At 47.9% G+C, this 24,721-nt stretch overlaps 1 long non-coding RNA gene across 7 annotated transcripts in view; it reads right to left on the bottom strand.

The window, feature by feature from the left end:
• Positions 1–24,721, bottom strand: part of LOC116764525 — a 138,595-nt gene that overhangs the window by 47,717 nt on the left and 66,157 nt on the right. For 3 of the 7 annotated variants that reach the window (XR_004352921.1, XR_004352920.1, XR_004352919.1), the window contains exon 2: positions 13,256–13,453. The exons of the other annotated variants lie outside the window; for them this stretch is intronic. This is a non-coding gene — a long non-coding RNA (uncharacterized LOC116764525). The remainder of the gene's footprint in view (positions 1–13,255; positions 13,454–24,721) is intronic. 7 annotated transcript variants of the gene reach the window in all.

The raw sequence follows: 24,721 nt of genomic DNA, 5'->3' as shown, positions 1-24,721 counted from the left end.
TTCTACAAGATGTTACTTTTGTGAATAAGGGGCACACAGGACTTCTCTGATTCATTTCTTACAACACAGGTGAATTTCCAATTATCTCAAAATAAAAATTTAGTTGGAAAAAAGTGAAGGAGAAAGAAAGATTTTCTCAAACAAAAACAGAGGGCGTTCATTGCCAGGAGATCTGTCCTCCTGCAGGTAATGTTAAAAGAAGTTTTTCAGGCAGAAGGAAAGCGATACAGGTCAGAAACTTGGGGCTGCACAAGGCAGAGATGAGTGTGGAAGAAGGAAGAAATGAAGGTAAAATAAAATCTTTTGCTTTCCTTATTCTTTATGGATCTAAGTTCCTAGCTGTGGTTTTGCATCTTTGTTCTTACACCTTGGAGCTACTTTTTGTGCCAGTGCCAAGCATGTTTTTTGAAAGCTTGCAGGCCTCAGGCAGGCTCTGTGCTCTTGGGCCCATGGCAGGAAGACACAAGGGTCTCCCGAGGGTGCCCTAGCCTCACCCAGCCATGATCTTCATTCTCCCTGAGGAACCATGACAGTATTTATGGGAGGGAGCACATGGATGCTGTCCAAGGCCACCATGCTGAGTGACAGAAGCAAGGGCACTGGAGTCAGGCAGACTTGAGTCAAACCCCAGTTCTGCCTTTTAGTGCTGTGTGACCTTCGGCAAGTTACTTTACCCCTCTGGTCCCAGATCTCATATTTAACAGTACTTTTCAGGGCAGTGGTGGCAGTTATAAGACCTGACACACGGGATAGAGTCTGCCACGATAGGTGCCAAAATATGTTCATTTCCTCCCTTATCAGAATGTACATGACCGTTCCTCCTACTGGGTAGACAGCTGTCACTCACATAGGAGATTCCATTCCTTGACAAAATTCACATGTGAGGTCTACAGTGCTCTGTCCTCTCCTGAAAGTATATACTTGCAGGGAGGCAAACATAACTATCACTTCTCAGTTGTCCTCAAAACTTAGGCTGGGGACAAGTTTCGCAGGAAGCCTTGCAGTTTAAGGAAACAGCTCTTGACCCAAACAACCTGAAGAAACAGTGACCCCCAACATCTCCCTCCTCCCCAAATCCCTTGAGAGCAGAAAACTCCTGCTGCCTTCTCGAAGCTCCGAAAACTCAGCATCTTGGTTTTAATACAATTCTACAGTCCATTCTCCAGAGACCCAGCAGCCAAAATGGCATCTTTAAAACGAACATCAGTTTGTGTCAGGCCTCTACTCCCTAAATCCACTCATAGGCTCACGTTGTACTTGAAATAAAAGCTGTTAATCAGGAAGGCTTGTTTACAAAGCCCCCAGACCTGACCCAGCCTCACCTCCCTCTACTCCCCGGGGGTTCACACCATCCCAGCCACCCTCACCTTCTCTCTGTTTCTCAACTCCACAAGTGCCCCAGGGCCTTTGCACTTGCTGGCCCCGCTGCCTGGACCGCTTCTCCCCTGACCTGAGACCCGCTCGTCTCCAATGTCAGCAGGCAGCCTTCCCTGACCGTTTGTCTAAAACAGACGCCCTTCCTCGTCTCCAACAGCCTTCTCTTCTCTCCCTGTTTGTCCCATATGCTCTCTCCACAATCTGAAATCGTCACATCATTTACATACTTACTTGTCTTTTTTGCCTGTTATTTTTGCCTGTTTCCTCCTTCAAGAATGTCAGTTCCATGGGACAAGGGACCATGGCTTTGAAGTCCCTGGTGCCCAGACCTGGGCCGGGCATGTAGTGTGCGTGGTTCCTAATACTGATTTGTAAATAAATAATTGTTCCTTCCCCTCCTGGCACAAGTACTCACACCCTGTATAGGCCCCTGATCCCTGGAGAACCGTCTGTGGATCCCAAGCCGTCCCCAGACCACACTCTGGGAAGCTCGCCCAAGGGAAACAAGCCAGTGACCCCCAGACAGTCACGTCTGGTGTTAGGCCCAAAGACAAAGGCTTCTCAGGCCAGGCTTGGGGGGAACCAGGGCAGGAGATGCTGAATAAGGGGTCACTGAACATGTCACCTCCATGCCTGTGCAGTCATGTAGCCAGATTGCCTGGGATCAGGGAGCAGTGCCAATTCAGCTGCCACCGAGGCAAAGGGATTGTACCTGGGAAAGATTTACTTCTCCTCTTCCGTGTCTCAGGTCACTGCCGTGCCCCGCCCCCTGCTGAGCTGTACCCCACTCCCTCTGTAGGAATAACCCGCTCAGCTGCCTGCCACTCAGCTGGCTGAGCTGTAGCCAAGACCAGAGTGACTATCTCCCCTGCCCCCAGCTCCCCACCAATATGTACAGATGTCTAGGTATCCAAGGAGGAACATTTGTCAGGAGGCTCCAGGAGAGAGATGACTCTTCCATAAAGATTTCATTTTTGTTGGAGTCTATCCACGTCTCTGTATCTTCATAAAAAGTCAATAAGAAACTTCCATTAAAAAAAAAAAACAACAGGCATAATTAAATAGAAATAGGGACAGCTCCAGGAGAGGCTGAAGATTAAAGACCGAGAGGCCCAGGGCAGACGGGGGAATTTTATGAGCTCCCAAAGAAAGAAAAACACACCACACAGAAAACGTGCCCAGTAGAAACCGTCTTGGCTGCCTTAGGCAAGGCGAGTCGGCCAGTCTGGGGAGCTGGTCTCTGCAGATCCAGGGGGTGGGGCCGTTAACCTCACCCTGTGCGTGGCCTCTGGCTGGAGAGGAGCTTGGACCCCCGAGAAACGCTGCAGCTACCGCTGTCGGAAGCCTGTGGAACGTCAGGCCTCTGAAGCAGAAGAAGCCTGCCCAGGTGGGAGCCACGGCGGTCAACAGCTCGGGACAGGCTGATCCTCTGTAGTTTCAGGATCTGGGGCTCTCTTCTGAGATGCTCTTGGAATGGCCCTTATGGAATTTTCCAGATTCCAAGAATACAGAGTTAGACTTCCTTTCTGGGTTTAAGAGACTGAATATCCAAATGGACAATGACCAGACCGTATATGAACACAGACTCTGCCCCACAGCCTGCAGGAACCTGCCCAGGGAACCAAGCCCTTATCCGCAGTAAACAGCCCAGGAAGCGAGCCTGCGCTCAGTCACACTCGCAGGAACCCAGATTCCTATTTTGTTTGACAGTCCGGGAAGCTAAACAGTGACTCTGTAACACTCAGCCAAAATGACCAGGGCTTGATGAATCCCTGCAGCTTCCCTAATTTCCATCCCCACTTCCAGCACAGGACCACCAAGAGAAAGTCAGATGTGATCCCTCACGTGGGATGCCCCGTCCAATACAACCGGTCTCCAGATCCCCCAGGCCAATAGCCTCCAACCCCTTCCCACCCCTCCCCCACTATAAAGCTTTCCCGCTCCCTTGTCTGCCTTTGAGCCTCTGCCACACGCAAGTGATGGTGGCTGACCCCCTTCCTCTTGCAAGCGCTGAATAAATTAGTTCATCTTCGAGACTTTCCACAGGTTAAATGCCAGTCTCCCATCCATTAGTTGCACAACCTTATCAGATCCCTTCCGGTCTCCGAGCCTCTATCTGGGCATCTCAATCACAAGTCAGTGGCAGTAGCTGCCTCCACGGCTTGTCACAGGGATTCGTGAGGTCATTCACGTATAGCTCCTGGCAGAATACCTGGCACACAGTTACTGCTCAATGAATACGGACCTCCATTTTTATTATTATGTCATTGCTACCCACCCTCCAAGATACTTAGAGATGATCTTCTCCCGGAACTGTTCTAATGGCCAAACAGTCTGGGAGGTATGAAAGCTAAGTCACCTGAAATTCACTGGTTTCAATCCTTAAATCAAAATGGGAGCCTGAAGCTTGGCGAGCCGTGAGGGCCATTTGGAGAGGGAGCTGATAGGACCTGGAAATTCGATATCTCCACGAGGTGGGTGGAAGGAAGCCAAAGGGACTTCTATCCACAGGGCAGCACTTAAATACTAGGCTCGGACCAACCCTGCGAGGTATGCAGGGAATGTCACGCCCATTTTGTGGATAAGGAAACTGAGGCTCATAGAGGTTAAGTGAATCTCTCTGAGTCACACCGCTAGGTCTTGAATTCTAAGGTACTTGGGGTTGCAACAAGCCAGGGAGAGGGAGTTTTCCCCATAGAGTGTGGGTCCCACAGAATCAGAGGCAGTGCAGGACAGGGGCAGTGTCAGAGGGTTCCAGCAAGGGTCCTGGCAGAGAGAGCCCAGTGACTCAGAGAGACAAGGGGGACCAGACACGAGGGGTGGGCTGTGGCTGCAGTGGGTCAGCCCTGGTCTCTCGTGTGGCTTTCTGGACAAGATCGGAGGGGACAGGGTGAGCTCCTGAGTAAACTCTCAGGTCAAAGAGCCAGGCTCAAGGGAAGCGGCTGGAGGCGCTCAGGAACCGGGCTGTGGGTGTCAGACCAAAGGCTGAGGGTGGATTTTAGAACTGGGCTCCAAGGTCAGGCAATGACCTTGGTGCCAAGACACTCAACTCACTGAACTGGCTCTTGAATTCCTCTGGACTCAGAAAGGCCCAGCCCCGAGGCCTGTAACCTTGGTGGCTTGCAGGTGCCTGCAGATGGCCTTGGCTGTGGGGAGGTGGGCAACTTAGCCCAGAGGTCATTCTCACCCAGCCCTGTACACCCACACTCACTTACACACCTGTACCAATGGTGTCGATTGGTAAGCAGAGAAGATGTTAACAAATGGATGCTGTTCTAGAACCAGCCTGGAAGGACACGCAGGAAACTGGTAACAGTGATTACCAGTCAAGAGAAGGAAATCAGCCTTCGGACAAGGGTTAGGGGGCTTTTCGTACTTGAAGTTTTTTACAATGTGCGTATGTTAATTTTCAAAAAAATAATTATGACAAAAGAATATCCTTGATAACGAGGATGACAAAAATGACACAGAGTTGAAAAGACAGCTGAAAGACAGTACCGGGACCCAAACCACAGTCTAGGAAGTACATCTGCTCTGTGTCTCGACGCCCCTAACTGGGCATGGGGACAACAACGGCATCTTTGGCTCCAGCAAGAAAAGCGAAGTTGAGGAGTGTGTACAGGCCAGGGCTAAGAAGGCAGGAGGTAGCCAGACTTCCCTTTCACCTAAATGCAAAGAAAATTGGGATCTCTTTTAGCAATTAGAAATGTGAAATGAACAAAGGGAAAGGAAGCAAAATAATGTAAAAATGATGATGGCTCACACTTACATAGTACTTTCTATGTGCCAGGAACTTTTTAAGAATTTCATACATAATAGCTAATATAATCCTAATAATGATGAGATAGCTACTATTATTGTCATATTCTACAGATGAGGAAACCAAAGACCAGGCAAGTTAAGTAACTTGCCCAAGGTCACACAGCTAGTATGAGTTGGAGCTGGGATTAAACCAGGCAGTCTGGCTTCAGAGCCCACACATATTTTTATATGTGTCCTGATAAAAGAAATTTTCACATGTTGAGGTGTGGGGAAGTCGTTCTGGCTTATATATGGGTTAACTTGAATTTTATGCTGACTAAAACAGCCTGTTTGCGGCCTACCAAACATACATTGTACATCTGCTTTAATTATTAAAGAAAAGGGTGCATTGACCAAAAGTAAAGAATGTCCGTGTTAAACATAAAGATCAAATGCCTTTCTTCCTGCGACGCCAATGCTGGAACCTTTTTGATGATAAGACTCCCTTCCCAGGTGCCAGAGCCATACTGACTCACTATGTACACGACGATCTGGTCTGGTACCTTGAAGGAATGGATCCCCGACTCACGTAATGTTCTTTGTTCTGACAACATGTAAAACTGTGCAGAAAACCATGCTTCTGCGGAGCAGTTCCTCAGTCATCTGAGAGGCTGTCTTCTGGGCTATAGTCCTCAGTTTGGCTCAAATAAAACTCTTTTCCAGTCCTATTATAAATCGTTGATTATTTTTGTTGGCAGTCCAAAGCATTCAGCTTCTCAGATCTTTTTATTTGAAGAGCTCAGATGAAAGTGAAAGAAACCCCACAATTTACAGATTCCCAATGGACTGGCCTAAAGTCTAAAGGGGCCCCTGGTCCTGTTCTCACCCCACATATAATTGTCACAAATGGTGACAAGGACAAAGCAGAGGCAGAAAGCAAGGCTCTCTCAGTTCCAGCTGCAGGAGAACAGACAAGGTCGAGAAGGAGAAAGAGATGGCGCGAGGGGATCTGAAGCCCCAGAAGGAATCATGCATCCTGCTCAGAGGGCTGCAAGGCCTGGACCGAGAACAGATCCCTTTCACATCTTATCTGCAACTGCCCCGCCCTCAGGATTAGCATTGCACAACTGGAGGGGCCCCTGGCCTGGTGTGCTTCCAGCCTTGTTCTCTGGATATAAGACTGAGAAGGAAAGGATTTGACTGAGTTCACAGGGTTCAAGGTGGAGAAAAGACAGCCTTCCAGGCCTCCTGCTGCCGGTGTCCTGCACCTTTCACCTCAGATGGCTGAATCCCCCTCCTCTGGGAAGCCTTTCCTGCCCCCTCCTTCCACAGCCAGTCTCTACAGGGCTAATGCCCCCTCGCTGCACCCTGTCCCAGCACCATCCCAGGTGTCTTTTTGTTTTTGGCCATGTTGCATGTGGATCTTAGTTCCCGGACCAGGGATCGAACCCGCCGTGGAAGGGCGGAGTCTTAACCACTGGACCACCAGGGAAGTCCCCAGGTGTCCTCTTGAAATTAGTCCTGGCTGCAGCGCCAGGATATGGGGCCCTTGGGTCTTCCCTCTTTGTGACAGTGCTGGCCTGGCTGGATGGAAAACAAGTGGGAAAGGGTTTGCTCCTGAGGTGAAGGGGATAAAAGCCTATGGTGTCCTGGAGGTTAGAGGCCTCTCCACTCCATGGGTTGACCAGCTTCTCCTTCCTGTTGAGGCTGCTTCCTTGCCTCCCAGGGGATCTGGTCATCCCAATCCCAGACCCCTGAGATGGGTCTGAGGCAGCTGAACTGGGTCCTGGATTTCTGAGAGAGCTCCATACAGCACCGGGCAGGACTGCCCTGGCCTCACCTGACCCTACTTAGCCGGCTGGTCTTCTGAGAGCACGGGTAAAAGTAAAGTGGCTACTCTTACACACACGACCACACACACACACACACACACACACACACACACACACGCACACACGCAGCAAAAGGCACCTCGTATCTCTGGGTAGAGGCAATTAAAGGTTGACCTAAGTGCTTTTGAAGCAATAAAACTTTGACAAAAGTCTCCATGGCTTCATGACCACTGCCTCCAATGGGGGACTCTGATTTCCCTGGGAAAAAAAACGTGGTGAAATAAACTTAAGTTTGGCTACAGAAAATATATACTAAGGAATATGTAACATTTGCCTGGATGTTGGAGGAGTGCTAAAAGGAAAAGCAATCTGTGTGTTTACATGACTCCAGTCATTTCGGCTTTTACGAAAGATGGCAAGTGTTTGCCTTTGGAAATCTAGGAAGCAGAACTGAAGTGAAGCCACACACGCAAAGCCAAACCCAGCATCAAAATATGAGAAATGAACACTGTAGCAAATAAAGGAAAACCTGGTAAGATACAACGGGTCCCGTGCTCAGCGAAAATCTGTTCACCTGTATTCCACCGGGTCGTCCTTGCCTTGAAAAGTTAGTGACACGGGAATCACAGGCACTTCAAAGAACACAGCTGCCCATCCGTTAAAATGCTCCCAAGACAGTTCTCCAAAATACCCTTCTCTGAGTTTACCTTTTTCTATTTTCCTCTCTGAACCATGGTAGATAGTAGAGTTACTCCTTCACAATTAAGATGTGCCCCTGTAGGGGATTCCCTGGTGGCGCAGTGGTTAAGAATCCGCCTGCCAAGGCACGGGACACGGGTTCGAGCCCTGGTTCGGGAAGATCCCACATGCCGTGGAGCATCTAAGCCCGTGCACCACAACTATTGAGCCTGCGCTCTACAGCCCACGAGCCACAGCTACTGAGCCTGTGTGCCACAGCTACTGAAGCCCGCGTGCCTAGAGTCCACGCTCCTCAACAAGAGAAGCCACTGCAATGAGAAGCCACGCACCGCAATGAAGAGCAGCCCCCGCTCACCGCAACTAGAGAAAGCCCACATGCAGCAATGAAGACCCCACACAGCCAAAAATAAAAATAAACAAAATAAATAAATAAATTTTTTAAAAAAAAGATGTGTCTCTGTGTTCAGAACAAAGGCTGATCTTGGGTTTTGATCTCTGCACCCACAGTGGGAGTAAGTCTGTGCGACTCCAGGCAAAGTTTTCTGAGCTCCTTGGGCCTCAGTAAATAAAGAGGTTAAAGCTCTAGCCGACAAAGCTATCCAGACAAAGAGAGATCCAGTGATGAAGTCTAAATTCACCTGCAGGAAACGCCCATCACTGCTCAAAGGGTCCGGGGCCACCAGCAATTCCTCTGATTCACTTTCTCCCCAAGGTTCCTATGTCCTAAAGGCCACACTTTGCTTATCGGTAATAATGCATTTTGCCAATTTGGGTTGGCCAAAAACATAACTAACTACCAAGCAGAAGTCCAGACTAGAAAAAGAAACCAAAGTCTCTATGAAAAATGTCATTTTAACCAAAAGTAATGTCACTTAAAGTTTTAGTTATGGGTAACTCTGCTTTTTATATTTGGAAATAGTGTTTGCAACTTATAAACATTGTCCTTCAACCCTATACTACCTTCATGAATCCTTTTGGGATCCAGGGACCTTGAACCAGGAATTACTGTATCTGGTGGTCTCTAAGGTTCTGGCATTCCATTACATTTAGCCTCAGAAATTCTGGCTGCCAAGGGGGCAGGATATCAAGGACTCTCATCCACCACCAGCGAGAATGTAATTTGGTACCATATTTGTGGAGGCCAGTTTTGCAATATATTTTAAAATCCTTAAAACGGATATAGAAGAAGTTCTAGTTCTGATAATGGTATAGTAGCTCCTACCGGGCCAATTCCCCTGCAGATAACAAGTATAAACTCCAAACAAAATATTAGAAACCAACGATTTGGAAGCATTGGAGAGCAAGCAGAAGCAGGCAGGGGACTTTGACCTTTGAAAGAAGGAACCGCACTGGATGAGATCTATGTTTAGACAGTTTTCTGTTGAGGGCTCTCCTCAGTCTGCCAGACAGAAAGCTGCAATCTTACTGTTTGAAGTGTCAGAGGACAGAGTTCAGGGCTGCCAGAGTGGCTGGGAATTGAAGAGCTGGATCCTGAAAGAAGCTAAAACTTTTAAAAGCTGAGTAGAGATTTTAACTGCTGCCCGTTTAATGAGAGACAGAGTTTGGAGTGTGAATCCTACCAGTTTTTCCAGGAGAGATTTCATAAACATGTTGGACTTTCTATTGATATCCAGGGAAGGGGGAGGGGAGGGGAGCAAAGATTATGTCCCAGGATTAAAGACATTTCCCTCAGACTAAGAAAACTATCAAAACAGATCCATCTTAAAGAGTAAAAATCAAGCTTCCACAACTTCAAGGTGATATGCCATAATTAACTGCCTTGCTATCATCAAAGCAAGACAAAAGATACAGAGTCTCTAAACACATTGTCCACAAAAACAGTATACAGTAAAAAAAACTACTAGATATTCAAAGAAACAGAAAAATGTGACCCCTACTCAAGAGAAAAATCAATCAACAGAACTCCAAGGTAACCCAGATGTTGGAATTAGCAGACTGGAAATTTATGGTATTGACAGCTATTATAAATATATTTGAGGAATTAAAGGAAAACATTGCCATAATGAGTGAAGAGGTAGAGAATCTCAGCGGAGCAACAGAAACGATTCTTTAAAAAGAACCAAATGGAAGTTCCAGAACTGACAAGACTCATAAGTGAAAAATTCAGTGGATCGCTCTAACATCTTGGAGGCAACAGAAAAAAGGATAAGTGACCTACAAGACGGGCCAATACAAATTAGCCAATCTTAAAAACACAGAGCAAAGCAGATTTTTTAAAATGACAGAGCTTCAGTGACATTTGGTACAATGCCAAGCATTATAATAAACGTGTAATTGGAATCTCAGAGGGGAAGAGAGGGAAAATGGGCAGGAAAAGTATTTAAAAGAATATGGTTGAAAACGTCCTAAATCTGATGGAAAACATTAACCTGTAAACCCCAAGAATCTCAATAAACTCCAAGGAAGATAAACATACACACACACACCACAGAAAGAGGCATGTCACAGTTAAACTGCTGAAAAATAAAATGTTTTGAGCAGCCAGAGAAGAAAATGACACAGATACAAAGATGAATCACATTTGACTTTTTATCAGAAGCAATGAAGCCAGAGATCATGGGACGATAAGATAATGAAATGATTAATGCTAAAGTTCTACATCCAGTTAAATAAATCCTTCAAAAAATTCGGGTCCTAGACATTTTTAATTAAATGAAGCTGAGAGAATTCTTCATCAGGAAATGTGAAAGGAAGTTATTCAGGTTGAAGAGAAATGACATCAGAAGGAAACCTGGGTCTTCAACAGGGAAAGAAGCTACCAAAAATGGTAAACATGTGAGCAAAATAAAAGACTACCTTTTTATCCTTCTGTAATTTCTTTTAGAGATAACCAGTAATTGTTTTTGCCTGTGATCTATACGATGGCATACAGCATGTATTTCTGACCACACGGGAATTAGAAATCACCAACAGAGTATCTAGAAAATCTCCAAATAAAAATTAATCAGCACGTATTTAGGTTTATCCATTATAAACTTAAGAGTAAAATCCTAAAGCTACGAAACCTGTGGAAGAAAACATAGAAGATCTTGGCAATCTTGGGGCAGGCAGAGATTTCTTAGGACATGCAAAGCCCTAATAAAAATTTTTATGATACATTGGTCCTCATCAAATTCTTCTCTTTAAAAAGAGACAAGCCACAGACTGAGAGAAAATATTCACAATATATTTAACTGGCAAAGTACTTGTATCCAGAATAAAGAATTGCTATAAATCCATAATGAAAGATATACAATCCAGTATTAAAAATAGGCAAAGAACAAGCAGAGACACTTTGCAGGTGACCAATAAACACGTGCAAAGGTGCTCAACATAATTAATTAGACAAATGCAAATTAAAACCACAATGAGATATCATTTCTCATGCGCTAGAATGCTTAAAATTTTATAAAGACTGACCCTTGCAAATGTTGGCAAAGACGTAGAACAACTGGAACTCTTGTACTTTCCTGGTGGGAACACACAATCGCTTTTACTTATAAATTCAACATACACTTACAGTATGACCTAGGTATTTCTCCTAGGCATTTTCCCCAGTGAAAAAAATAAAAAACATTTGTCCACAAACAGACTTGCACATATTCTTCACAGCTTTATTCACAGGACCCCAAAATTGGAAATAGCCCAAACTACCATCAACAGGTGACTAGATAAACAAATTGTGGTATAATCCTGCCACTGATGACTTCCCAGCCAATGTGAGGACAGACACAGGTCACAGCAGCCCTTAGCGCTGTGCCCATGGTGAGAACAGCCCACAAGTAACCCCAGACACAGATGCCAAGGTGGGGGACACGGTGAGGTCAGAGGCTGATGACCAAAGACCAGGAGGGAGGAACTCTGCTTCCTTGGGAGGCCAGAGCCTCCTTTCTGAATGTGACAGGGCACACAGATCCACTTCTGGCGCCTGGACTGTGTCTTGGAAAGGGAAAAGGGGGAAGAAAACCTTGGGTGACATCAGAAACTTAGATCTCACCGAGTCTAAGTTTTAAAGCAGTGGAAACTGAGGACTCTTCAGTTAGTTAAATGAAAAATTTTGTTGCTACCAATAGGAAAGGGGCTTTGAGTGCAAGATGAGCTTAGATATTAACAAAAAAAAAAAGATGAAAGTTAAAGTTTTTTGCACTTCTGACATGCAGTTGAGTTATTTGCGCATTTCTAGAGGATCAAAATATGAGAGATGGGCCATGAGAGAAGCAGCGTCTGGGAAGAGAGAAGGGGAAACAGTGGCCAGAGACCTCACGACTCCAAATCTAGATTCCAGAGTCCCTCTGCACTAAGGTGGACGCCTGGTAATAAGACATGCCACAGTTCGATTCATTGAGCTGTGTTGCCTCAAAGTAAGCTGCACTCCCTTTGAAATTCAAATGAACTCCAGTGCAGTTTCACCTCTACAGAAAGGATATTTCCTTTTTTTTTTAATTATTTTTTTAAATTGAAGGATAGTTGATTTACATTGTGCCCATCTCTGGTGTAAAGCAAAGTGGCTCAGTTACACACATACAGACTTTTTTTTTTTTTTTTTTTTGCCGTACGAGGGCCTCTCACTGTTGCGGCCTCTCCTGTTGCGGAGCACAGGCTCCGGACGCGCAGGCTCAGCGGCCATGGCTCACGGGCCCAGCCGCTCCGCGGCATGTGGGATCTTCCTGGACCGGGGCACGAACCCGCGTCCCCTGCATCGGCAGGCGGACTCCCAATCACTGCGCCACCAGGGAAGCCCACATATAGACATTTTAAAACATTCTTTTCCATTACAGTTTATCCTAGGATATTGAATATAGTTTCTTGTGCCCTACACCTTGTTGTTTATCCATCCTATATATAATAGTTTAAATCTGCTAATCCCATACCCCCAGTCCTTCCCTGAGAAAGGATATTTTCTACACCGACTCAGTCCCAACTCTGAGAAACATGTCTGCATTTGTTTGAATATTAAAATTTATTGTTAAATAGAAAATCTTATTATTCCCATGAAATCCTAAAGGTTTTTAAGCATTCACCTTCCACTCCAGAGTCCAAAATCCTAGAAAAGCCCTTCTTCTGCTCCAGGAGGGGATGGTAGGGTTATCCTTCCCCCTATTCTCACCCCACTCCCACCCCAAGCGTAACCAGTGGACAACAGGGGCATCTTGGTGGCCCCGGGGACTGAGGCTCTTTCATTGCTACAGAATGCTAGAGACAGATGGGAACCTGAGTGACCCACCATCCCAGCTGGCCTGAGACTGTCCCCGTTTTAGCACCGAAAGCCCAGTATCTCAGGAAATTTCTCAGTTACCCTGCCAGCAGGTCAGGAGTTGCTGGTCAGAGGCTGTCCCTCTCCACAGGGCAGCTGCCTCCTGACTTAGATAGAGCCTCTGTTCAAAAGGCTTCTTGATGTGGGTGTCTCCACCTACATCCTGCCTGTTTCAGCCAGTTCTCCTGGCTTTGAGTTCTGTTTGATATCATCCACCCCATCCCATGACTCCTTGGATCTCAGCTACAATCAGTCTCTCTTGGCTGTTCTTGGTACCTCCAGCCCAAGGACACCAGGTTAGTTTCCAAGAAGACCCACAGTTTAGAAAGAGTTTTTAACAACTGTAAGTTACCTGTAAATTTCACAGCTATCCATTCTGATGATAAAGAATATTTACTTCTTGTTGTTTTCTTTAGATCTATGTCATTCCAAAATGCTTGAAAACTGTACAGCATCAATATTCACTGCCCCTTTCTGAGCCCTCTTAGCTTCAAGTAAAAGCCCGAGTTGGGGATTCGAGTTTTGATTTTGTTTTTGGTCCATGGGAGTCCTGGAGGGGTAAAACATATACACAAAACAAAAAGGAAATGAGCAACGTTCACTGCTCTTCAGCTGGGTTTGGGGGTTTGTTGCTGAAGCGTGCCTGCAGCTTTAGATGGGCACGTCGGTCCACCAGCAAGAAGGCTGGTTTGGACTGCAACCTTCATTCATTCATTCATTCATTCATTCAACAAATATGCATTGCACACTGAGGTGCTTCAGAGATGAAACTAAACAAAAACGCGGCCAGCACTCACTAAGGCTCTGGCCTGCCGTTACTAACCCTCATTTCTGCTTCTGTATCCTCTGTGTCCTGCACATAGCCGGGTAAGTGGGAGTTTAATGAAAAAATATAGGGCTGAAGGAGAGGAAAAAGTCTTTCCTTGATCATTGTGGGGTCCTGGGGTCTGAAAACTAAACTGACAAAGATGAACAGGAGAAAAGCGTATGCATTTATTTAACGGAAGTTTTACGTGATCTGGAAGCCTTCATAAGGAAATGAAGACCCAAAGTGACAGTTAGACCTGAGTGTTTTGTGCTGGGTTTAATAAGGAGCGTCCAGGCATGGAGGAATATGACAGGTGAAGGAGTATGAGTGTATTAAACTGGGGGGATCTTAACAAGGTCTGTTTGTTAGGGTTCTTCTTGGCGTCTCTCTGTCTTTAGAGATAAGGATGCTCTTTTCCTCCAGGTAAAGGGAGGGCACCTCTCACATGAGGTTTTATGACCTGTTTCAGGGAAGAAGGGCAAGTGGGGTAGAGGTCAGGGTAAGTTTCCAGCTGTATTTTCTCAAGTCCCTTCAGCTTAAAATACCCGATACGTCCAGGTGCCCTATCTTGGAGTAGCACATTCTGAACCCCATCACGGCTCTGGCAATAATGATGCCATTGTATGTAATCGAAGAGCCTGTTGTTGTACAATAGATAAGCAGGGGCAGAGATCAGTAAAACCAACTCCATCCTCTACCGCTGCCCCTCCCCCGCAAAGCACCCCCGGCACACCCCTCCTTAACAGCAGCCAGGGTCTTGATGCCGGGACCTGGTTTCCAAGACGCATCAAGCCATTTGTAAGATGGCACTAAAATGAATTCTCAAGTCCTCCGTTTATTCAACACAGTAAACAATCCTTGTATCACAGGTCCTGAGTGCAAGCAACAGAATTTTCATCTTTGAACTCCATCACAAAGGGCCTGTGTGCTAAGAACATGGCAGTTCCCTGAATCACGGGGAAGGCTGGGTCGCTGGGTTTGGGAATGGGCAGGGAGGAGAAGAGAATGGCAAAAACAGGCACAAAGCAGGACTAATGTGGTCGGGGGGGCACTGCTGAGCTGAACAAGGTAGGTACCCGAGTCTCAGAAAACAGCATCCCAATGACGGAGCGTGGTGATGTGTCCCCCACCGGCTGCACCAAAAGAGGCAGGGAAGAACTGATACCTCTCGCTCTGGTGTGGCTTTTGCAGCCATGCCCCCTCCCCAAGATATTACAATGGAAGGAAGGGGCCCTGCCCCAGCGGAAACTGGATGCAACAGAGATGGGTAGCCCCGAACATACTGCAGCTCTCCTGACAGGCTTTGGTTGCATCTTTGTAACTAGGCTTCTTCAAGTATCAGTACTACTCAGGGGTGCAGGCAGCCTCTAGAAGCTGGAACAGTCAAGGAAGCTGAATCTCCTCTAAAGCCTCCAAAACAGAACGATACTTTGCCTTGACCCCAGTGAGACTGATTTGGGGCGTCTGGCGTCCAGATCTGTCAGAGAATACACTTGTGTTGTTTTAAGCCACCAAGGGTATTACAGCGGCCACAGGAAACCAAAACACTTTGCATGACAAGCAGGAAGGTAGAGAGGGGCCAAGGGGCTCACTTGTCACATCCCAGGAACACAGACCCTGCCTCCTGCTGGGGAGCATCGTCCTCACGCCCCAACCCAGAACCTCTACCTAAGTGGGAGAGTCCTCCGGGGCTCAGTAGAGCTCTGGGACAAGCGGTGGTCCTTCATTAGCTCCAGAAGGACGGCTCACCTGCCCTCAGCCTCCAGCAGACAGGGCATCTTATGGCTGTTCTGAATCTGGCGACACTCGCGCTTGCCAGGGCCCAGGGTGGGAAGGCTGTAAGAGCTCTCAGGGCTGATCTGGGTGCCGCCACAGTTCCCGTGAGTCTGAACTAGCGTATCCATTGTATGAACAAGCGCATATTGGAAACATCCAGCTCAGAGTAGGAGCTGAGCTACAGGCTAGAAAGGTAAACAATGGTGCTGCTCTGAGAGCAGCCGCTGTTACTCAAGGCATTTTGATCCCAGAGCATCAGGCACACGGGCCCGTCACAGGTATCCTCTGAAAGATGCACAGACAAGCCCAGGTGAAAATGAAACATTTTCTGCTCTTTTTGTTCCAGCCTCAGCCCAAATGTATTTATCTCAACACTTCCCAGCACAGTGGGGTGTGAAGCAGGGGAGCGGACAGAGGAGACGTCCCAGCGACTCATCATAGGGGAGGGTAATTGGGTCAAAGCTCCTGTTTACTGGAATGGCTTTCCACTGACACACACAAAAGTTCTGAAATAAAGGAGGCCTGTAATTGTTTGTTTCCTTTTGCTTTTTTGGTTACAACAGTAAAAACTGTCCTTCAGACTTAGCCCCCAAAGACATCAGAGCTCGACAATGACGAATGGGGAACAGATGTTTCTGGGCCGTCAGAATGGCAGCTTCCTCCTCGACACGTGGACTCCAGGATGCAGGTCACTGTCTGGCCTTGAAGGCCAGACAGACCAGGCCTAGCAGCCAGGGCTCGGGCTGTAAGGGGGTGTGGGACGATGGGCCAGGCTTCCCCGGACCAAGTTGGGCAACTCGGGGTTTTTAACTGCCTTGGGGATAAGCGTACGTGCCTTGAATGAGGAGCTAGGACAGACCCTGACTTCCCAGCAGGGGTACAGCTCAATGTACAAAGTTCTTGCTCCCCAAGGCCTCTGAGGCAGGGGACAGAGGACGATCTGCTCTTCTCAGGGCCTGGGGGCCAGCTCTGCAATTCTGTGCCACCCCCCTTCCCATGTCACTTCACTCCCCCACTTCCCTCTCCCTGGAAACCCCACCTGGCCAGCCTGCGGATGGCAGATGAGGGTGGACGGATCAGGGCTTACGGCCAGGCAGACTCTTCCTCTCAGAGGTTCCCCACCTCATCCAGTCTCTGGTCCCCAGCGGCACCGGCCTCCCAGCAGGTCACCCCATGGTTCTCCAATGGCCTCAGTACCTGCTACTTGGGCACCTGCTGCCGGTGTCCTTGGGGTGTTCAGTGGGAAACCCGGGGTTCTGGAGGGTCTAAGAGAGTGCAGTGGACATGACCATGCCAACTCCCAGGGCAGCTGATACCAGAGGCTTGGGGGGCAGCCCACCAGGAGCCAGAGGGGACCCTGCCACATGCCCTGAGGTTCCTCCACATTCACAGCCCCTCCCCCACCCACCAGGAAACAGCAGCAGGGGTTGAGGTCACCCTACACCCTCTTTCCCGCCATACTCACAACATCACGTGCAGTGGCCCCATCTCCACTCCTATTAGGAACCACTGAGACCTACCGTGTGCCAGGCTCTCGATGCCAGCGGCTAGGTTAAGAGGCAGCCCCTGCAGTCCAACTCCCCGGGTTCAAATCCCAGCTCCGGACACATCATCCTCCATGTGCCTGCGCATTTCATAACCTCTGCGTGCCTCAGTTTCCCCATCCTTAAATGCTGAGAAGTTTAGTACTTTCCAGGGGGGCTGCTTGTGACTATTAAATGTCAAGTGCTGGGCGCTGGGCTGACACGTGGGAGCGCCAGTTACAAGAGGCTCAGAAAGTGGAGCGCCTGGCCTCAGGGGTGGACCCAAGTGGTCGGGCGGGTTGCCTTCCGGCCACGGACCCCACCCCTGCGAGCCTTCAGTGGGCTGGCAGTGCGCATGCGCGGGCCGGGCGGTCCATGCGCATGCGCACCAGCTCAGGCCGGGAACGCTGCTGGGAGCCGCATCCTCCCGCCGAAGGTTCGGAGCAGAGGGCAGGGGTACGAGGGGGCGGCTGGAGCCCAGTTCGCTCTTGCGAAGCACTTCCTGAGCTGCACGTTCAGTTACCACAAAATGAGTCAAGGTCCCTTTCAAGTGGCTTGCTGAGCTTCCCTCTGATCTGGCACGGCCTCCCCGGGATGGACGGGCCGCAGCCTTTCCTGGTGAGCTGTCAGGCCCCGCTCGGAAACCCCTCCACTGGGCACTAGCGCTGGGCCCTGCACAGGCACTGCGTCACTTCTCCCCTGCAACAACCCCACGGGGCAGGGTTTAGTCTTGTCCCCATTTTAGAAATGAGGAAACTGAGGCTCAGAGAGGTTAGGTGAGTGGCCTTGGATCACACAGCTAGTCAGGGTCAGGGCTGGGATTTGAACTCATGCCTGTCTGGCTCATAACCTGCACGCTCTTTCTCCGGGCTCACTGTGGTGAGGGGAGGCCACATTCACTTTGCCTGCCTGGGTCAGAGAGAGGCCTGGAAGCTCTCATTTGTAAAATGGAGACGCTGGGGAGGTGAGACTATGGAAATGGAAGGATTAGAACCAATTTCTCACAACCCAGGAGGAAACAGGGGACTGTACTTTCTAGGCAGGAGATACAAGGGCCCCACTGATAGGGGTAGTGTCTCCCTGTGGACTGATTCCTCATAAGAAGGGGGTCCCTTTGCCCATAAAATGTCTCATCTGAGGGAATTCCCTGGCGGTCCAGTGGTTAGGACTCCACGCTTCCGCTGCAGGTGGCACGGGTTCCATCCCTGTCGGAGGAACTAAGACCCCGCAAGCTGCTGCGGTGTGGCCAAGAAAAGAAAAAAAGTCTCCTCTGAAAGACCAAGGATGAGGGAGAGAGCCACAGAAGGCTTTCCCTGAAACCTGGCTTTAGGAGCAGGCACCTGCCTGGGTGGAGGGCGAGCCTCACCTGGGAAGGCCCTTCATCCTGGGGTGGGGAGGTGGGGGGAAGGAAGATGGGGCTCCCCAGCTCTGCCAGAAATGCATGGCCCCAAGGCCCGTGTGGGTCCCACCACAGGGAGGTCCTTTTGGGCCCCTGGGAACGAGGGAGGGCTTCTCAGTGGTTCTCGGGGAAATAAGAAAGAAAAAAGGAAACAGGTGCATTTGAAACACAAAGACGGCCTGTGGAAAACCCACACTAGCCAAAAGGGTCTGAGTTGTGCTGCTGGGGACTTGGGTCTTTGTTTTTGCTTTTGTCATTGTTGTTTTGATTCAGTTTAGGAGTTTTCTTAGTAATCACCACTAGGAAAGTCAGGTGGCCACACAAATGGAAAAAAAGAGAGAGAGAGAGAGAAAAACAAAACGGGGTGATAACAACAGATCAACAAATCTAAGGACATTTTCACAGGACTCGCCCATCGTTTTGAGATGGAAATGAGTCTACGCCTAAAGTCACATCTTTTTTCCTGATTCCCTTTGTCTTTTTTAAAAACCAACTTTCAATTACAGAAATAATTCACAGCCTCCTCGTAAAATACTACACATTATAAATAAGGCTCAGGAACCCCTTGACCACTGCCCCGTGGAGGGGCAGAGGCCCTCCCCCATCAACCGCTGTGTTCCATATGCTGGAGGTCTTTTCCGACTGGATGGAGCTTTTTAGGCCTCTCATTATTTACTGCTTAGTTTTCAAGAGTGGGCTCAAAGCCGGCGGCTAAAGCATGTGCTTAAAGAAGCTTGTCCTGTAAGTCAAATCACAAGCTTTGCCACAATGCCTAGCTCCTCGCAAGGACCCAGAGAGGTCTGAATTGCTCCCAGACGCTTCCTCCAAACAATCACTCAGCCTTCATTGCAAAGCTCTCTCACACACCTCCCCACCAGCCCCCATGCTCCCAGCCCAGGCTTGCAGGCATCAGCATTTCTATTGTAGAGATGATGCACCAAAAGCTCCTCAGAGCTAAGTCTTGCCCCAAACTACCCTCCCTGGATGGTTTCTCCACAACAGCAGTGACTCCCGACCTCAAGTCCTGCCTTCTCACCGAGGTCTCAGAAGGTGATGACCTTCCGGGCATAAATGTCCCGTATCCGTGCTCCCATCAGAGTCCCTACATTTCCTGACTAAAGCCAACTGTTCCTGTGTCAGGCTTCATGAAGCTCTGAGTCTGTGTTCTTATGGAGATTTTCCACCTAGCACAGGAGACTCTTGAGGTTCTGGAACATTCTAGCAGATCATAAATACCAGACCTTCAAGCAGCAGGTTGTAGAAACAGAGGAAAGAGATGCACCAGCCTCCACGTCAACCCTGTCCTTCTCACACCCTCCACGCTGACCTCATCCACACTGGGTCATGGGAGACACAGTGTCCAAAGTCCCGGACCGGACCGCAGTGTTGCTCTGAGGATGCAGTGGGCTATTGTGTGCGTGGTAGCAGCTGAGGTGGGTGCCCTCAAGTGGGAACAGGTGGGACAAGAGGTAGAAAAGTAAGACAGTGTGAAACACTTTAGGACCTGGGTCTAGAACAGTCTTCCCAGAGTGCAGACACCACGCTCTACACGCAAAGGACTGTGCCCGAGTTCAGGCCAGAAGGGGAGACTAGAACTGCTTTCCCTTCCTGGAGATTAATAGGATTATTAGCACATTAAAGGCCCTGAGAAGTCTTGCAGTAATGGAAACAGTTTAATTCTCTAGCGCAACGTTTCCAGAACTTACTAGTCCAGAGGACTCTTTTCTGGCAAAATGCTTGTCGCTATGTCTCTGTGGAACACATGTTGAGACCTGCTGGTCTGGCTATCTGGGGATTGTAGCAATGTTGGCCGCAGTGCTTCTTAAACAGTTGTCGACTTCTGCCCCCTTACTGCAAGGGCCCTGGCTCCCGCCTTGCTTCTGATAGGTTAGACAGACCCAGTGTCTAAAACCCTAGGGTATTTTAATGATGGCTTGAGTTTCAAACTATAGGGTCTCAGCCTGTGGCCCCTGGGCCAAATCTGGCCCACTGCCTGTCTTGGTAAATAAAGTTTTATTGAAACACAGCCACTCCCATTCTTTTCCATATTGCCTCTTACTGTTTTTGTGCTACAGTGGTAGAGTTGAATCGTCATGACAGAGACTCACAAAGCCTAAAACCTTTACTATTTGGCCCTTTAGAGAAAAATTTTGCTGAACCCTGTTTTAAGAGAAAATCAAAACTTACCTGAAGGGCTTCCCTGGTGGCGCAGTGATTAAGAATCCGCCTGCCAATGCAGGGGGCAGGGGTTCGAGCCCTGGTCTGGAAAATTCTCACATGCCGCAGAGCAGTTAAGCCCGTGTGCCACAACTACTGAGCCTGTGCTCTAGAGCCCGCAAGCCACAACTACTGAGCCCACGTGCCATGACTACTGAAGCCCATGCCCCTAGAGCCCGTGCTCCGCAACAAGAGAAGCCACGACAATGAGAAGCCCGCGCACCACAACGAAGAGTAGCCCCTGCTCGCCGCAGCTAGAGAAAGCCCGCGCACAGCAACGAAGACCCAGCGCAGCCATAAATAAATAAATAAATACAAACTTACCTGAAATACTGACTCTATAAAGCCTCAATATCATGGAAACTTTAGACTCTAAATCCCTATAATTTGGCCCAATGCAGTTGTGCTGTGGTAAGTTGTTGGTATTACTGGCCCACACAAGGGTGTGTGTGTGTGTGTGTGTGTGTGTGTGTGTGTTAGGAGGATGAGAATAGAAACAGGGATGGGGAGGGAGGAAAGTTTTACTGCTTAAGAATGTTGAATCTGGAGTCAGAGTGGGGCTCAAATTCCAGCTCCATTACTGTCACCCCATAATAAGCCTCAGCTTGATCTCAGGTGAAAAACACGGAGACAATTCATCACCTGGACAAGATTGTTATGGACAGTGAATAAGGTCACATGTGCAGAGACCCTCTGCCACCTCGCAGAAGACTCGGCATTTCTTATTAAGTGTGCCCAACATGCATTAAGAGCTCAACAAATATGGCTTCCATCCAGGAATTATTCAAGGGACCCATAATCATATTTGAGGGGCTGGCACCATCTGGGCAAGACAAAAAGCCCCGCTCTTTCCTGATTGGATGTTAGGTGCTAATAATTCAAGTCACCTCCTGGGTGTGACCCTCAGCCCCGTTCTCAGATGCCATGTGTGGGCATCAATCACGTCACACGTACCTAGGGAACACCCAGCTACTCCATGCATAGACCACGTGACCGCCTGGGAAGCAGATGGTCCTGGAAGTGTAACCCACAGACTGAAGACCAGTGGGCAGAAGCAAGGTGTGAGCCACTTTTATCCTGGCATTCGTGATGGGGGACATTTAAGATTCCGGAGGGCAAACGGAGCAGGGCTGCTCTCTGTCACCCAGCAAGGTCTGCCAGGAGAGACGCTGGTGTTTACCCGCCGCATCCTTTAGCTTCTATTGCACTCACTTGCGTTGTATATTTAATGGGGAGATTTGCTGAAGTGGTTACTAAGCCACAGGGAATAAAGGAAGGGAGCGGGGAGCCCCTCTCTGACCCTGAGGTTGGCAAAGTCACCTCCTTAATCAGACCTGTGCTGGGCTACGACGTTATTCACGTTTAGGGCATCAAGCCTGGAAACTACAATTGTAGCAGGAGCTAACTGGAGTACAGACAGCCTGTTTCTGCCATAGATTTATGATGTTTACTCAACGATGGATGGGAACTTTCAGGGAAAGGATTTTCCCTCCCTCTCCTCACAGTACATTGTCAGTCCACAGTGATCAAGGTCCTGACTTGGGGGTGAGTGTGCAGAGCCTTTTTTTAAATGTCTTCATAGGCGAGAAGAACAGATCCTGTATCTGACCTTCACCGACTGTTCAGCGCTAAGCCGAAGGAGCTGTCAGCGGGACGAGGGTTTATCGCAGGACTGAAGGACCGCATTGCTTTGCCCGAGATGCCCTATTGGGTGCCATCCACACAGGCCCGATGTTGAAACAGGAGCATCTGGTCGCTGTGCCGCCACGCCAGAGACTTGGAGAATCCCCGACAGAGGCCTCCACGCTCCCTGCCGAGGGTTTGTTTTCAGCTTCTTGGAGCTGATTGCTGGTGACTCCAGAAAAGGGAGGTCTCCCGTTTCCCAAGTTTTCGTACCTCCTTTCTGTGATGAGACACAGAAAAAAGGAGAGCCGCGTGTTTCTGTGTCAGTCTAGGCAGAACAAGCCTTCTGGACCTACAGAGTGAGGGAAAGGCATCGACTCTCAGAGGGGAGCCCCTTTCTGGAAGTAGGTTCCTTACTCGCGTCCATCCTGCACTTGGACCCGGAGGAGAGGAAATGCGCAAACCCTAAAGCGCTCAGGAGCGTTTATCTCCCCTGCTCTGGTCCTGCTGGTCTTTAGTTGTATGACTTTGCCTTGGGCCTGGTGATGGGTGATAAACTGGGGACAATAATACCAACCACATGAGGTTGTTTCACAAACTAAGTTCACATTTTAAACAGTTTGGTTAAATAAACCCACTCCGAGTACCAGCCTTGCCGCTTCCTAACGGGGTCGTTTGGGGCAATTCGTTTGCCCGCTCTGAGTCTTCATTTCTCCATCTTGAAATGGGGAGGAATGGGCCATGGATGAGTGTATGGAAGTGCTTTTTTTAAAACAAATATGCTCAAAGGTTTTCAATAAACATTATTTTCATGTCTCAATTTGATGGAAAGATGTATTTCTCCTTGAATTTAAGGAGGAATCAGAGGAGATCGTACAAACACTGGCATAAATCAAGCTAAAAATCTATTTTTACAGGCACTGGGAGGGGGGGATCTAAATGACACCCCAACATGTTACTCTTAGAGGATTTGAAAGTTTTGCCTAATTTGAACCCTGTAATTTCACAACCTTTTCTTTAAGAGAGGCCCAGCTTTCCAGTACTTGTGTTTGTTTGTTTTGTCATTTAAGCCAGTGTGGTGCAACAGATATAAAGTAGGCACTACTTTTTTCTTTTTTCCAGTAAACACTAGAATTTTCCTGTTTGAGCTCAATATAAGAAACAGGGAGTATTTGCCACACTCGGGGAGCCCTTTTCCTAACAGGGGTTCAGGAAAGGAGAGCTGAAGGAGATTCAAACGTGACTAGCAGTGGTGAGGATGAATTGTTGGGGAAGATTTATTTACCAGTGGAAGGAATACTTTCAAATATACTTTTCTCGGGGCACACCACAACTTCCATACAAGTATTTATGTAACTTTGCAAAGCACTTTCGAGATAGAAACACACACGTGCACATACACAGGCGCTATATTTAGTAATACTACCCATGCAGTCTTTGCTTTTAAAACTCCTATTTCATCATCTGGCTGGACAGCCAGCAGCCTAGTCATTACTAGGAACCCAGGGAGGAAGAGCCCTGTAGATACTAGAATCAACCACCCAACCAGAGCAGGGACAGCAAGCACCACCACAACTAAATGACTTTTTCAAGATTACAAGCGCATCCTAAAACAGCACACAATTTTTCCAATTTCAATATTGCAAATGCAAATCAACAGATTTACAAAACCAAAACAGACTCACAGACATAGAAAACAAACTTATGGTTACCAAAAGGGAAAGGGGAGGGGGAGGAATAAATTAGGAGTATGGGATTAATAGATAGATGAATAGATTAATACACTCCAGTATGTATAAAATACATAAACAAGGACTTGCTGTATAGCACATGGAGTTATATTCAGTATCTTGTAATAACCTATGATGGGAAAGAATCTGAAGCTGTGCATCTGAAATCAGCACAACGTCAACCATAGTAAATCAACTATAATTTAATAAATAAAATGTTTTAAAGAAAAATAGTCTGAAATGAATCAAGAGAAAAAAAAAGTATGAACTGCCGGCAACTGAATTTCTCAAAAATATTTATTTACAAGTAAAGCCTCACAAATGACTATTCAGACTCACCAGTCCCAGCAAACGTTGCACTGGACTGATACCCTTGTCAACTAGAAAGGTCCAGAAAATGAAGGAGAAGTTTCCGTTCTGTAGTATTTACTGACGTCTCCCCTTGTTTGATTTGGGAGAGTGGTGATTTACAGAGGCTATTGCAGTGTGTGGAACAGTTTGCTGGTAATGCAAGCTCAGGCCTTCCAGAACTAAACCTTCAGATGAATTGCGGGGGACCAAAGACCTCCTTAGGCTTTTCTGCAGAGTAGACTCATATGTGTGTATGTTCATAACATTTACAGAAGTGAGGTGCCTGGAGAACAGGAAAGGGGTGCTTTACAACACAGATAAGCTCTGATTAGAGTATGAGGTCATCCATCAGATAAAAATATCATACACACAACCTGGATTTTAGCCCATT

This window comes from Phocoena sinus, chromosome 13, assembly GCF_008692025.1.
Source record: "Phocoena sinus isolate mPhoSin1 chromosome 13, mPhoSin1.pri, whole genome shotgun sequence".
Classification (NCBI taxonomy): Eukaryota; Metazoa; Chordata; class Mammalia; order Artiodactyla; family Phocoenidae; genus Phocoena; species Phocoena sinus.
The sequence above is the reverse complement of the archived record's forward strand: the minus strand, read 5'-3'. Positions and strand labels throughout refer to the sequence as shown.